This window comes from Sinohyriopsis cumingii, chromosome 9, assembly GCF_028554795.1.
Source record: "Sinohyriopsis cumingii isolate HCF-2022 chromosome 9, ASM2855479v2, whole genome shotgun sequence".
Taxonomy (NCBI): domain Eukaryota; kingdom Metazoa; phylum Mollusca; class Bivalvia; order Unionida; family Unionidae; genus Sinohyriopsis; species Sinohyriopsis cumingii.
This window is the reverse complement of record NC_142969.1, coordinates 62,969,559-62,987,141: the sequence shown is the minus strand read 5'-3', so window position 1 is coordinate 62,987,141 and position 17,583 is coordinate 62,969,559. Positions and strand designations below refer to the sequence as shown.

Sequence of the window (17,583 nt, the reverse complement as noted above, 5' to 3'; positions counted from 1 at the left end):
AAAGATGTATACTAATTCCGAAACACAAAGTTTACAACCTTTCATTTCACACAAAAGACATGCAGGTTTGTTGGTATTGTAAGCTGTAACCAAAGTGCGTATTCCAAACGCTTTAGACAATTTCTGTTAGAAACAGTGTCTCTAGAATATCATGACGCAGATGATGCATGCCTGTTTAAATCAAAATGTTTGAATAAAAATTAATGGAATTATTTCTCGTGATTTGTTGCAAATTATGTGTTCTCCTTAATATCCAAGATTCCATTATCCCAACGTCCCAAACTTTTAACCGCTTTCTCGTAGTCCTGCGAAAAGCCACAAACAAGCGAAATGAATGTTGGCGGAACCTTATAATTTGCGAATTTTAACGTAAGTCGTGGATGATCCTTGGATTCCTTAAAATATACCCTCGTATCCAAGATTCAAAGCTATTGTATATTGTTACAGCTGCAAAATGTATACTTTCTTCACTAACTTTAATTTTAATTGAAAATTGTCTGAAACTCTTTCAGTTACGTCTTCTGAAACCAAGCATAAATTAATGGCCTTAGAAAAAACTTCTTTCACCCATTTAGCCACATAAATATCTACATAAGATGGAATAAACTTCTTTCACCCATTTAGCCACATAAATATCTACATAAGATGGAATAAACTTCTTCTCCATAGGTCAACCTTGTTTGCTCGTTTTGGGGAAATAAATATTCTCATAAGAAATAAAATCTTTTCTTTTTTCAAAGAACTTTTCAGCAAATTATAAATTATAACTTTTCAGAACATTTAAATTACAACGTTTCAGCAAATTTGAAATTATATTATTCGGTTGTTTCGGATCAGGATTATCAAGCACACGCGATGCCAAATCATGCTCGATGTTATCAAGGCTATCAGTATATGCTGCAACCATAATACAATTTTATGATTAAATTTTATTCATTTTTTTGTAACGTATTAAAACGATTACTGAGCCAAAGGGTTTTATACAAAATCTATCCAGTTTCACATAAACAATCTAAAACAATGGGCCAACCTGGCGGAATATTTCGCCTGGTATAATCCAGTTTTTCTCATTTTATAAATTGTAGGAAGAAGATAAAAATACATTGGTCTTGAATTATTCAGAAAGAAATACTCAGATGGAAAAGAGGGGTCAAGACGAGCAAGCTCCATTACGTATTGTTCCATGATTAGACAGATCCATTTACACATGGACGCACGCACACACACACACATACACACACATACATGCATGCATACACACACACATACATACATACATACATACATACATACATACATACATACATACATACATACATACATACATACATACATGCATGCATGCATGCATGCATGCATGCATGCATGCATGCATACATACATACATACATACATACATACATACATACATACATACATACATGCACACACACACACACACACACACACACATACATACACACACATACATACATGCATACATATATACATACATACATACATACATACATACATACATACATACATACATACATACATACATACATACATATTTCATTCCTTCCTTTGCCATTCATTCACTCATTCCTTCTTTCCATACTATGTTGCCTCGGTCATACGTTTATACAAAAGTGCATTTATATATACTGATAAAGGTACAAAATTGATATATACTGTAGAAATAGTGTATGCATCATTGTTCAGAGCTACTACCATTATCTATGTTCTTTACAAGCGTGAGTCGTGTGTGACCGAATTTGCCTCAGGCAGCAAATAATTGTACATGTACAGCATGTAGATTAAGGAAAGGTGATACATTAAATGAATAATATCTGTTTAAGAAAAAGGACCATGTAACTAAATCATGTATAGTGGGCTACACATATAGATAAAGGTGGACAAGTAGATATTGTGGGAACTAGATATAAAAAAGGGAAGAAAAAAAACATTTGACACGAAAAATTATTTTCATTATGGAATTGCTGGCAAACTATTCAAACTTTTGATGTTTTCGAGAACAGTGTGTGGGAAGTGAATGGTTCCAAATCTGGTTGGTCCTAGGTAGATTCCAGAGTACATCAAGGCACCGAATTTGAACCAGTGCTTTTCTCCTTGTATATAAATGACGTCATGACTTGAATTGATTACATCATAATTCGATTTAATTCATAATTGACCTCTTTGCAGAGGATTATACCAATATATTAGAAAATGGCATTAATAAGTAAGGATAGTGGGTACGGATATAGGGCATAGGATTCCAAGCGAGACAAAAAGTGTAACAATGCAAATGACAAAGAAATATCCCTTCAGATCGGTATAGCTTATTCATTGAAAGGTATTTCTTTGGAGCATCGCAATCACATACCTGATATGAAATAAAATAGCCATATTCCAAAGCAAATCGTAATTTACTCTTGTAAAAATACAATATAATTTGCTTTCAAGACCCATTAAGAAATATCCTTGCACTGTGAGGAACCCCTCTTCCCCCATTATTAAGTTCTACATGATGAAATTGAAAAAGATCACAAGGCAAGCAAGTAGGATTCTTACATCCATTTATGACAATACAACAGGAAGTATGATCTCAGTAATTAATAAGTAAATAAAAAGTAGAAGGGAAAACATAATATTTTTTTGTTGTTTTAGCAAAGGCTTGAACAATAAAAAAAAATCCCCATCCTTGAATTAGATCAAACCAAACGGAACCAAATCAGCACACACACACACACACACACACACACACACGCACACACACACACACACACACACACACACATATATATATATATATGCTATCCATATTATGAAAAACATGTGAGTATTAAATTTAAATACTACATTATAAAATTATTATTATTATTATTATTATTATTATTATTATTATTATTATTATTATTATTATTATTATTATTATTATTTCTTAATGATTCCTATTTGTTTATTCGTTACAAATATGATTTGCTCAAAATAGCCTTGTTTTTATAAATTGTTTAATTAATATTTGTGTTATTATAGATTGTGTACTTCAGCCTCTTTTATGATGATGTCAAATGATGTACCCTAGATAGCTTTATTGCCAAATGTATGTACCAGCTAAGTCCTAACCACGCTTTGCATGTGGCACACATTGACTCTCATAAGATATATAAGACACACGTTAACTAAATATTTATAAGTATAAGCCTTTATAAGCCATTAACCAGTCCATATAGGATGGTGCTCGCCCATGTATATATATATATATATATATATATATATATATATATATATATATATATATATATATATATATATATATATATATATATATATATATATATATATATATATATATATATATATATATATATATATATATATATATATATATATAATATTCTAGTATCAACGTGGATATAACATATTTCCAATATGGATATATTATAGTATAGCATCAACATGGACGTATTGTAGTATTTAGATAGAAACACCGTCTAAATGGGTATCAAGGTCTGACGAATTTGCAGCATGTCTTTAATCGATAATCTCATTATACTTTTCTCTAGCCATTAGACAAGAGTTTATCAGGCTTTGAAATCATGAAATCCTGGAGTTTGTTTCATCTTATTAAACCATCTTTATTTCGGGATCCAGTCCCCAACCGTATCTCTCCAAGTTGACACAAGGGCAGTGCCTAAGATAAGAATCCGCACAGATGCGTTCCGGAGTGGTGAAGAAAGAAGTCAAAACACCCTACAGTAATTAGAGATTTTGAGGAGTAGAATTACGAGTGTAGGAGAGATTTGAGGGATTTTAGTGAGGACCCGTCACATAAATAATTCGATTTTGCCAGGAGGAGATGCCAGCTTGAAAGACAAAACTCCAAATTTCGACCGTCTAATGCAAAGTAACAGCTGTCCATACGGAGAAAGGAAAATAAATCTCTGCTCTTGATGTTTACGATTTTCTGCTAAAACCTGACTAATTTACGGTTGCTGGCTTAATTTAATGTCTTATTTAAAAGTTTCCTCACATTCTTAAGCACAAGTGCTAGAATCAAACCACAAGTTTGTGGAATCTGACTTTGTAAAAGCTGTGGGTTTTGTTAGCATTTAGATACTGCGAGAGCTAGTTGGCAATTTGATTAGGTCTGGTTAAGATTTTTTCAGCTTTGAGCTTTCAGCGAAAGAGCATCTGTAAATTGAATTGAATTTCCTTAATTAGGAAGAGATTTTGGCAGCAATCCGTTAACGCTTTTTTATTTTTTTTCTTCTAAAAAATCTCTCACGACAGAATTTGTATTGTGTGTGCATTGACATAGCTATGTCAGATTGTTAGCACGTGTAATAAATTACTGTTGGACTAATTTGGGTTTGTAAATCAATAAAAACAAAAATTGCTTTTACTAAATTGAACTATTAAACTCAAGGTAAACCATTAGACACAAAACTTCACTTTCTACTTTCTACAATTGAATTTCAAACTATCCTCCAACACGTCTGTCACATTATCAAACTTAGAATAATAACTTCTCTTCAAATTAAATGACTGCAAAAACGCCAGTTCCCTATAATATTTTTTTAAAATTATAATTTAACATTTTGGGATTTCAGTATTGCGATTTGTGGATATTTACCTATGTAACTGATAAGAAATTAAATTTGCATTAAAAAGTAAAATACTGAAATGCTCTCCCTCCCCCCTCCTCTCTCTCTCTCTCTCTCTCTCTCTCTCTCTCTCTCTCTCTCTCTCTCTCTCTCACAAACCTTTAGACATCATCTGTTAAACTGTAGACGTTTGTTCAATAGCATTATGACAGTATATACAGTGTCGACTTCAAATTAAAAAAACTGTGCCTATAAGAAGCAGCAAAATGTGAGGTCAAAGCAAAGTTAAACCAAATCAAACCTAAGAAGGATAAAGTTAAGGAACAGTTAAAAGATTAATATACAAGCAACTTTAGCATCTTAAAATGATAACGTCATGAACTAATATTTATTCATTTGTTTAATTTATTCATTCATTCATTAATTCATTCATTAATTCATTTATTCATTCATTTATTTATTTATTTATTCACATTAATTCATTCATTCATTCATTCATTCATTCATTCATTCATTCATTCATTCATTCATTTATTTATTATTTTTTGTTGTTGATATACTAGAACGATTTCATTGAAGTACATAATACACCTTCGTAAAACTAGAACACAAATTACTCCAGAAAAGACGGGAAATGGCGCGGGTGAAATAACAAAGTTTCACTTCATTACGACACCAAGATAGGTCTTCCTCTGGCGACAATAAAACACACGAGCAGGGGCACATATACGATGACTCTTGCAGAAAAATCATAATTTGGGCACAGAAAGGTATAGAATGTCCTCTCTGTGGCACAATGTACACAATTATTATTGTTATAGCTTTGTTTTTTTCCGCCCACTGTCTTCAACTTACGTGTCATTCAGTGTATATATATATATATATATATATATATATATATATATATATATATATATATATATATATATATATATATATATATATTGAATGACAGACAGACACATATACAGCGTTAATTGGATAATTAAATTGTCATTCTTTCAAATTTCACTTTGTGTTAACTCGTGTATTTATTCCATATCTCGTAATGACTCAACAGTTTCGATAAACATGTTACATAAATTCCTACATTAGACGGTCTTTGTTCACCAAAATGCAAAAAGTAAGAAACATGGATAGATGAAAATATTTATAAAAAAAAACAGAAAATGAATGAAAAGATTAATGTATATTAAATGATTGACTGAATAACGAACAGCTTGTATAAATGTTTACTTTATTGGCAGAATTTTTAACTAAATTCACATTGTTTTTGCACTTCTATCATAAATTTGTTAATAAATATTCTGTCGTTGGACACACAACTAAAAGTAAAATTATTTTTCGAAAGTTACAAATGTACAATAACTAAATATTTCCTTGATATAATTATATTATGTAGACATTGGCAAACATGAAAAGGGAACAAATCTTATAATTGTTGTTGATAACTTGGATTACAAGGTATGCAGACCTCCTTAAAAGCAATGATTACATAAATTGCCGTGTAAATTATAACTTTAGCTTATTAAAATTAAAATCGTTTATTTACAATATTGATTTAGCAAAGATATACATCAATCTTATATAATATTGGTTAATAATAATAATAATAATAATAATAATAATAATATGAAGAAAGGGAAGAAGAGGAATACTAAAAAGAGGAAGAATTATAACAAAACTAAATTCAGTGATGATGATGATGATGACGACGATTCTCATGCTATTGTATGTCATTCTAAATAACTTGTTGCATAATGGATTTACTTAGATAAATATGTGGGTGTAAGCTGAAAATATTTTGAATTATTGCTATTTTGTATTTTAAAAGAAGTAATGAGATTGACGAAAAGATTTCCTAACTCGAAGTTAATTCTTTTCAAAAATAGTATTCATATGCATACATAAACTTGCATATATTTAATACTATAAATGTCGAACAATAAGAATCAATATTAATGTAAATAATTGCAACATAAAGTTATGTGAAAAGAAGAAGCGAATTGATAAAATACCAGAATGTAGTAAACAACATACGATTAATCAAGTATTCGGTTTTTAGTCATCAGTCAAAGTTCTAGGTACTTCATCAGCGATCAAATTTAGTTGGCTTAAGGACGTAATTTGTCATTTAAAAAAATGCAATTAATAAAACCCCAAAAGTACGGTTATAATTACCATTATCATTTAATAATTATTCCGATGAAACAGCGATACTTTTTATCATCGGAGTGAAAGCTGTGTTAACCTGACACGTGAGCTCTACGTGATAATGCATGATTATGATGGGAAATTTGGCACACTATTTTTTGTCTACGAAGGAAACGAAAATTGATAAATAGCCATCTATCCGTACATTTCTTTCATGTCACTGTCTTCAAAACATTAGACTGTTGATCATAGACCTATTTTCAACAAATTTAGATTTTTAAATGCTATCGCATTTTACGACACAAGTACATGTTGTTTGCCATAGTGCACACGTGAAATGTATATGCTTGATTGGAAACTGGAAGATTAATTTAACATTATCTGGAAAATAAATGTTGTTGTTGCTGTTGTTTTCAATAACAAGAACAACAACAACAACACTAATAATGATAATAATTATTATTATTGCTGTTGTTCTTGACATATTTACAGGATTATTGTATATCCTCTTTATAACTATGAAAGAGTCAGAGAGAGAGAGAGAGAGAGAGACAGACAGACAGACAGACAGACAGACAGACAGAAACAGAGAGATGGAGACAGAGAGATAGACAGAGAAAAAGAAAGTTACTTCGTCTCGCAATCATCCTATTTTTATATAGATGAAATTCAATCAAAAGTTAAACAGACGTTAATTTACTTAATTATTTATATTGGAATCAATTTACATTATTTATTTAGATTTGTATTGGTATTGTATAACTATTTATAGATTATAGTAATTTTCTCAGGCATTATGCATACGTCTTTTAATTGTACAAAGATGTTAATATAAGTACATTGCTTACCAAATACTATTAACATGTTATGATATGGAGCAATACATTTATAAACTTGCCCAACATTATTTCAAATATATTAATTTCTACGAATTACATTTACAATCAGTACAAAAATAGAAATAAAGAGTTAGAACGGGAGCCAATACAGTTCTTCAAATTACTTTTATGTCCATGACAAACTAGACATAAGAAACAAAACTTTTTTTTTTAAATATTGAACTCTTACTTCAAAGCTGTTCTTTTTATCGGCTTTTAGTACAACTATCAACCTTATTTATTTATTGATTAGTTCATAATTTATTTGTTTAATGAATTTAATAAGTACGGTCATTAAATTGCCAAAATAAAATCAGTACTTTATCTTTAAGCTGATTTTAATGTTCGTTTTTCACATTTTAGTCAAGATGAATAAATCCCTCAGAGCTATATCCTATATTTTCTATTTTTCTTCGGCTTCAATTTACGGAAAATTGCGGATGTAAACAATAATTATTTTCAAAAGCAAAGATAAATTATTACCTTGGAGTTTCCATTTTTTATACAGCAAAACAAAATTGTTGACGCTGTCGGCAAGATTCACCAGTTAATATCTAACCACCTATTGTTTATATTAACGTGATGTAACAATTTGGACCGACAATTTTGTACATGTAAACAAAGTTTAGTACTAACAATTAAATATGTGATCAGGGTTAATGCATTCATTAATATATGCATGCATGCGTGCGTGCGTATGGGTGCGCGTGTACATAACTTGTCAGCCTTCTATGTAGTTCTCATCATATTGAAATGTTTGGTGCAATTTAAAACTTGAGGTCTGAGGTAAAATTAATTATTCTAATTCTGCGAAAAGAACTTATGGCAACTTCTAATATGTAAAGTTAAACATGTAGAGTCAAATTAGAGGAAATTTTGAATTGGAAATTCTGTTCTGTTCAAATTTATTCAATTGTGATCGTTTTTCTATCGTTTTTTAATGTTCATATTTATTCAGCTGTGATTCTTTTTATACCGTATCCTTCATACACAGCTGATATTGAAATAACCTGAATACTCAAACGGTAGATAGTCTGCTTTAAATTTTTCATGGCACAGTTTTGTCAGTTTTGACTTTTAATTTTTTATTTTATTTTCATTGCAAATAATCGATTGGATATCATTGCAAACGGCATCTTTGCAGTGCTTCATAATGTATTTTTTTTTATTTTTATAAACTAACTCTATGCAAAGTTTAATGACCTGCTACCATTTGAAACACATGCGTGGATAGATGATAAAAATTAGATCGAAAGCAGTCAGTCCTTTTGGCATATGGTCTTTTACTTTCAAAATAAATTTAAGGCATATCACAATGCCACGCTGTCCTGTTATTAACGTTAATTAATGTCCGCTTTCGCAACATTCATTTTTCAGTTGACGAATTTCCTTCCAATATATTTTGATTAGAATGGTAAATTAGTCTAAGAAAATTAGACAATACCAAGATGCGAACATGTAATGTCAAAGACAAAAATTCAGCCTTTAGAAAATGATCAATTAAATTCTTCATTGTCAAGTTAAATTGACCTTCAACATCATAAGTACTTACAAAGCTACCTTTATCCACTAAGTATATTCCTCAGCAATGAAACTATTATGCCACTTTCACAAAGTGTGCGAAATAGTGAATATTGTTTACTACCTTTAGCCAATTAGTTATGTGTATGAAATATCAGAAAAAAAGGATTTCAATTTATTGCTTCTAAAATCTGCTCACGTTTACATTGGCAAGGCAATAAATTAAATCGCCTCCTCCAACTCCATTGCCCATTACACAGAATATCATTACTCAATACACGAATATTACTCACAATGAGAAGTAAAAACGTGCTGAACTATTGTTAAGTTTAAACTAAGATTCAAACAAATTCATATCCCTCCCACAACCCCAACGCCTCCTCCAATTAAAAATATACCACTCTCCCAGAAAAAAGACGAAATATAATTTATGAGTGATAATACTTTAAGAGTGTTTCAGTGAACTATTTACTAGTATTTCAGGATTTGTTCTGATAGAAAACTGGTAAGGACTGATATTTAATGGGGTTGGGGTGATGGTTCGGATCTGAGAAGAATTCGGAGTTTGTATGGTATGGATTCAATTAGGACTGGCAAATAAGCTGAATTTCAAAGGTTTATGTGACATTGTTGTAGAGATGACTGCAATCCATAAAATTCAAATGACAACAGTTTTAGTTTATCGATTAGAGAAAGGTTAGGAAATATGGGCGTCTAATGCATTTATTTAAGTTTTGTTTAAAAATTACAGGAAAAAGAACTTTAACCAGGATGTTAGGAACGATACTGGACATAATTCGAGAAGTAAAGGAGATAATGCACTAAGAAGACATTTTGAATAGTATCACCGATCTCCAGTATCGACGTAAATCTAATTTTATACTTAAAAATAACAAAAGAAAAAAAATTATTTAAAAAAATTCCCTTATAATTATAAAATTATACAATGTATCATTATTACGGACAAACTGAAGAAACATCAGTGCCCTAAATACACAAAGCAAGAGTAAACGTAACTACATATTTTGCTGACAACAATTTACTCTGCGAAGGTTTCATTTCATTAGTCGTGCATATAAATTGTTACAAAACGGGAATGAAAACTGAAAAACATCAACAAATATAAAGAGGGAGTGAAATTAATTATTTAAGGTAAAAACAATGTTTTTAAAAAAATAGAGAAATTGAAAGGGAATCTCTCAAACTCTTTAACCTTTAAAAATACAGAAATGGAAACGGAATCTCTCAAAAAAATAGCAATGATGACTTGCTCATCCTTCGACTACGTTTTAATAGATAGAATATATGTGAATGTTAAAGATACATGTCCTACTGAGATTAAAAAAAGCGTATACACACAGCTTTAGAAATTTTGTGAGGTGATCATCAATCATTCGGCTGGAGTGAAAACTCGGTCCTTCTAGTTGGAACATTCATCATGTGTAGGACCTACATTTGTCGTATAGTCTATAATACACTTAAACAATTGGGTGACATACAAAAATCAATCTCAAGACAAACTGACACCATTAAATATATTAATTTAGTGAAAGACATGCATCATTTGTTAAAATCACAATGAACACTGTGGAAAAGACGGAGTTTTGCAGCGTATCGAATATGGCGATTTAAATAAGGGAAGCAACATACACGAAATGATCCCTAGACTCGTTATGTAGAGACGATCATGTTGAAGCATCTTTAATACAGATTCACCTCGTTCGTGGGCAAGAATAACTCTTTTAACGCAGAATGTCGTCACTAGTTTTGAATATATATTGCTATGAAATACCCTATGTAATACGCAAGACCGGTATGCAAATATATCTTTACAGCCTCGTTCTGACCGCAACACACCTTTTACAAGAATGAACCACATATTTGAATTGCTCGAAGTAAATCCAGATAATTCCTGTATGAAAATAAGTGGTTCTCCAATCGAACTCAAGTGAATAATATAAACCTGTTGACCACACACTGCTTTTCAAGAATGTCCACGTTTGATGCACAAAGAATTTGTTCTCAATTGAAACAGGAAGTTCGTGTCGTTTTAAAAATACTTTCAAGATTCTTTTCCATTTTGAACATCCGACACTGGATGACGCACACAATTTTCCAATTGTTTACTTTCCTTTTTCCATTTCATTCTCCTATTTTGGAACCATATCTTGATTTGACGTTCTGAAAGGCATAGTGCATGCGCGATTTCAATCCTTCGACGTCGTGTTAAATATTTGTTGAAATGAAATTCTTTTTCTAGCTCCAAAGTCTGGTACCTTGTATAGGTCTGTCTTCCTCTTTTCCTGCTTGTTCCTTGAATGAAGGAAAAGAGAATTACCCTGGGTTTTTATATCTACCATTAGTTTGAAATATTGCCATGTTTATGGCCATAATACTGCTCGCCAACCCGATAACACGACATGTTGGCCTAAGTTTAGTGCCGACAATGTACATAAAATTTATCACCCTGGCGTAAAGCACGGTTTTACGACAGCAACAACGGGTGATTTGACAAATCATTTTATTTGGTTTTTCCTGGAACAAAGAAAAAGCTGTAGGATAAAATAATTGACTATTACCCCAATGGTGGTCATGAAACTAATGTTATTTTTATTTGAATGCGGTAGGCAATATTTTAACATAAAGTCAAACCCCTACGCCGATTAGAACGAATGGATGGGATAGGCAGCGTTATTTATAATTTAGGGCCTCTTCTCAAATTATTTGCAGTTTTATGATAAAACTGTCATTTTATATTGGCTATTGGAAACTTAACGTGGTCGAATTGTATGTGTGGCAGGAGTAAATTAGGCCTAAAGGGAAGGCACAGACATCCAGCATAATATATTCTTTTGTGTGACAATAATTTATGTCATTATATCTCATTACATTGAAGCTTTCGTTTACACAAGCGTCATTAGATAAACGGTTGTATTTGTTTTTGAAAGTTTTATCAAGATTTCCTTCCAGGTTTAGCTGTATCTGCCTGCATAAGAATATGTTAAAAAGACGATCTATTCATCCCATAATTAAATTATGCGTACAAATATCATTGACGTCAGCATATTATATATCGATCAGAACTCAGTATTATATGATCTGACAAGATGCTTTGCTTGTTCTTTATCCATGTATCTTCTCTAACATATGTTGCCACAATAATCCTTTAACAGCGCTGGTTTTGTTTTTGTAGAGGTTTAATTCACGAGATGTATTACAACATTTATGTCTCTGATGCTTTGAACAATTTCAAATAAATGTGAAATAATCAAGTTCAGAAGTTCAATGAATGACTATTTGTAGAATTTTTAGGGAGGACTGTGGACCAACACTGGGCAATCAGAAAAATTGCAGTGCTTTTATTTGTACGGAGTAGCATTGAGGACAAAAATGCATGTACTGATATCAATTCAATAACTATAAAACATGCCAATACCTATTCGCTGACAAAACGTGTGTCGTTTGGCTTTCTTCTCAATATTAATAATGATGAAAATTAGGAAGAAATGTTACAAATGCACCGTAATACCAAATATTTCATTATCGGTGACACCGGTCAATAAAAGGCATTGAACATGTCATGCTGTATTATTCTTTGACATACTATATGTATATATTAAAAAAAAATTAAAATAGTTTTGCAATAATAGCCCAATGACCAAACAGTGGACACAATTTTGGAACTATTGCCTCGAGATTAAACAACAGACTGCCATCGTTGGTAAAAGTATTTGCTCTTTATTTATCAGCTGATAAATTTAGAACCAATTTTCAACTGTGAGACTTCTCGATATCCTTGAACTAAAATAAATTCAGTCCAACCTTGTACTTTTACATGAGCCTAACATATACACATATCCGGTTAGGAACATTAAATCAGCTGAGAGCTTAAAGACGTGGTTGCGTTATAAAAGGAACATTAAATCAGCTGAGAGCTTAAAGACATGGTTGAGATATCATAGAAACATTAAATCAGCTGAAAGCTTCAAGACGTGATTGAGATATAATAGGAACGTTGACTGAAAGCTTAAAGACAGGGTTGGAGTATACTAGGAAAATTAAAACAAATAAAAGCTTAAAGACAGGATTAGGATATCATAGAAAACCAGCTGAAAGCTTAAAGAAAGGATTGGATTATAAACAGGTAATTAAATGAGCTTCAGGAAAGGGCTACAGCGTGTTAAATCAGATGAAACCTTAGAGATAGGGTTTGGGTATTTTTGTATGTTCCCACCGGTTGTAACCGTGAACAGATCTGTGCATATACATTTGACTGGTGAACTGCATGGCTTAATTTTGATGTCCAGGCCTCGTGTGACACTTGCAAAAGCCAAACCATCATGTCTGAAAACTATATCCCTAAAGCAAATGTCCCTTCATTTTGAAATCAACGGTCTAAAACTTTATATCATCATTATATTCTATTTTGACTTTATGAAATTTGTTTATAACTTCTCCTGTAAATATACATTCAAACATATATCTTACAAGCTTTTATGGTTAACATAAGTTTGTATTAAACTTAAGTTTCATCTGATATTTTAATTTTATTTTGAAAACCATTGTATTTTAAATTATTGTAAAAGCTTGTTATAAGTTATCTACTTACCATAATGGTTTCGCATCCAAGGAAATATCGGCTGGTGTGGGGCATTTTCGTTTTCTGGGTTGTCTTCACTGTCGTTACCACCATCGTCTGTTTCTTTCTCGTCTGCAGCTTGGAAGTCTGTAACTGTGGTGGAAACAGAGAAACCATCGTCTCCGGCCATTCTTGAATCTTGCTTGAAAACAAAGTTACTCTTCTCAAGTTTACAGCTTGGTAGCTTGGATATGCTCTCTATGGATGACGGGTGTTTGGTAGAACCATGCATTTCAGTTTGGAATTTGTTACAGATCTCCTTTTGATTGTTTGTTTGAAAGTAATGTCCATTCGGATGATATGGATATCTTTGGTTATGAAATTCGGGGGAAAGCATTTTGTAAATATCAGAATTTGTTGAGAAAGCATAGTCGGTGTATATATTTTCTGCCCTTCCCGCGATTTGAGGCAAATGATGACGAGAGGTTCCGATTACTCCGGTACTATGAGGTTTCATAAGGGAAACTCCATCGCAAGTATTCGACAAGAATGAATTCATCTTCCACATTGACATTTATCTTTCGCTGTACGAGAATATTTTTGTACCACTAATTCTTTACATGACAGTGTGCGCGCTCTCCGGAGCCAAAGGAACGTCTCTGAGAATGTATCCTAAAGGACAAGAATAAAAGAATAAATAAAGAGAAACTATTTTTATAATGAAAACCATGAGCAATATAAATATAAACGTATGTTGGCTTGAGTTATCTCACTCGCAGTTATAAAGGTTGTTATCCTCAATGCTAACCATCTCTATCTTACCAATTGTACCATTTAAGTAATACATCATCCAAATATCCACCACCACCCCGATTGTCGGTTTAATTCATTTGTTTATTGTTCGCATTAAATATTGTTAAATCTACCCTTTGTGGGCAAGCAATTATTGTTCCATGGTTTTCGGCTGCTTGCTTGTATCTACCGTGTGAGAATGGGAAATTTGTATGTTCATAGAATTTGCGTAGAAGATTAGAGTCTTAGTCGCTGTTATGACAAACTAGCTTATTGTTCGGCTGAATTGGTATTGTAGTGGAGTATACGGTATCATCTTATTACATCTTCTGGATATGAAATTTATAAATCCACTACTTTCAGGCCATGACTAGTATTGATTGGCGATGTCCTGCAAAATAACAAAATTAATATAAATTATTAATTCGAGTCATTCTTCATTAAATAGAGAAACAAACAAGCTCACCATATCCATATTCTATTAAAATTTCATTCCAGATGCAGATTTCTTAAATGCGAACCAAACTGCATTGGATTATAACTAAAATCAATCAAGTTATCACAGCATTATTGACGTCATCCCAGTATTGTCCAATCAAAAGTGTTTATTTCAAGCCTTGACCGAATCGGCATTTACTTCAAGCTGCTTCTTTAACTTCAAATAGATATATGCAAAATCCGCGAAGAATGGTTCTATCTTTCTTGGAGGAAATAATTTGTCACGTGAATCAAGATAACATTTTATTTCCTATTTTCTCTGAGTTTTATTTCAAATTATGAGTAAATCACGCGGTTGAGAATTTTTACATCTGACTTTGGATACGGTTCCAGTAAGCGGAATATTTCAAATATTCGAAACGTAATTCGGATCTATTAATCAGTTTCTACTACTCTGCCATTCTCGTAATCGACAAGATAATATTGTACATCGAAGAGTATTGACATGGTCTATTTTATAACATTGTACATCGAGGTATATTGATATGTTTCATTTCATAACCTTGTAAACCAAAGTGTACTGACATGGTCCATTTCAAAACCTTTACATCGGAGTGAATGACATGGTCTATTTCATCCCCTTGTACATCGAAGTGTATTGGTATGTTTTTTTTATATAACCTTGTACATCGAAGTTTAATGACATAGTCTGTTTCAAAACTTGTACATCGAAGTGTATTGACATGGTCTATTTTATAATCTTGTACGTCGAAGTGTATTGACACGGTCTATTTCATCACCTTGTACATTGTACATCCAAGTGTATTGCCATGGTCTATTTCATCACCTTGTACATTGAAATGAATTGACATAATCTATTTCATACCCTTGTACATCTAATAGTATTTACATGGTCTATTCCATACATTTTGTTGGCCCCAAATTGTACTGTGTGCCACCAAAAAATTACAACCACAATGCTTCAGGAATTTCTGTCGAGCAGGTCTGAATTACCTAGGTATTTTACTTGCTAGAGGAGTCCCAAATGGCCGCTTTCCCAGGCTGCCGCCATTTTTACAAACTATTTTTCTAGTCCAACAATATAATCCAAATGTGATTTTTTTACATCATGGAAATAAATTAGAAATCGCGATTTGATCTGCGTATCAAAAGTTCTAGATAAGATATAGACCTACCTGATAGACCGCTTACGGACCAGTGTATCTGAACACATAATTATATACGTGGCCAATGTCTTAATTCAAAATTACATGGTCCTTTTTATGTTCTATCCTTGCTAGTCGCTCGGTACGTAACGCCTTTATCTAGTGTCATTTACCTGGAAAATTGAAAACTTCAAAGGCGATGTAGGTAACATACTTCTTTTTATTAGACTAAAATGATTATAAACTGGTATGACGCAACAATACACGGCTAAATACTAATATCCCCAGAGTCTTTAACTAGAACCCTTGTTTTCTTTTGGTTTATACCTGTACATGGTGAAGTAAAACAAATTACTCTTTGAAAGTTCAATCACTGATAACATGGTAACGTACATCAAAGGTGACTGCATCATACTGAGCGGAAAACGATAACATTTACCATACATCAAACATTTGTATCGAAGGACAGCCATGAAAATGATATAACACTGATTCTCTCATAGTTTTCTTTCATTAATTGTTTTGATTGATTCATTGATCTATTTATGTATCTTTTTCTGAACGCTAAAGTTTAAAATATTTTGGTCCTCTTACCGTCTGTACGCAACTGTCTGTCTGTCTGTCTGTCTTTCATCATGCGGGCTCAGTGATATATAATAGACCTGACATATCGTCTTATATGCCGTGCGAAGTAAGTGATAGATGTATATTCCGTGCTCTATGATGCGAGAATGCGATCTGTGATGATGTTGAAGTTGAGAAGGCCCTGAAATGTTTTAACGCTTTCTTTGCATTGTTGCGGGTACCAAAATTTAGTCGGTACTGCATAGCCGGAATGTTCTGAATGTGGAATTATAACCCCCCACACACACACACACACACTCACACACACACACACACACACACACACACACACACACATACTCTTTCTCTCTCACACATACTCTCTCTTTCGCTCTCTCTCACTGTCTCTCACACACTCTCTCTCTCTCACACACTCTCTCTATCTCTCACTCGCTCTTCCCCCCCTCCCCCAGCTAATCAGGATTCTTTTTTTTGCCCTCTCTGAATTCAGTATTACATTGTTAAAACCATGATCGGGAAGATTAGAGAAGTAAATTTAAATCATCCAAGAAAATCCAATGGGAATAAGGAAATCTTCATACTATGGGCAATTTGTTCCATGTACTACGCGTCGCTTTCTGTTTATTTGAAAATTTGCAATTCTTTAATTGGACGATATCGGGAGAAATCTCGGAAGAGTTAAATCATAAACAAGTCAAGATTTCAAAAGAAGATTTGATATGGGCCAACTAATTAGAAAAACGGAATTCTCATCAGACTATTCACTTTATCACTAAATCAAGTCCTGTAGAAATCACAACAACCCAGAGCGCAGATTGTATTGAAGCTGGGATTTGTAAATTTGGTTCACAGACTGATTGACGGAACACGCCAACGTT

The 17,583-nt window shown here is 32.4% G+C and overlaps 1 long non-coding RNA gene across 5 annotated transcripts in view; it reads right to left on the bottom strand.

Annotated features, from left to right (window-relative positions):
- Window positions 1-5,812: 5,812 nt before the first annotated feature.
- LOC149791916 (uncharacterized) overlaps window positions 5,813-17,583 on the bottom strand; it is a 49,137-nt gene continuing 37,366 nt past the window's right edge. For 4 of the 5 annotated variants that reach the window (XR_016423442.1, XR_016423440.1, XR_016423438.1 and 1 more), the window contains 2 exons: window positions 13,755-14,396; window positions 5,813-11,458 (listed from right to left, as the gene is read on the bottom strand). This is a non-coding gene — a long non-coding RNA (uncharacterized LOC149791916). Of the gene's footprint in view, window positions 11,459-13,754; window positions 14,397-16,150; window positions 16,275-17,583 lie in introns of those variants that run through there. The other variant, XR_016423441.1, reaches the window with a different exon arrangement.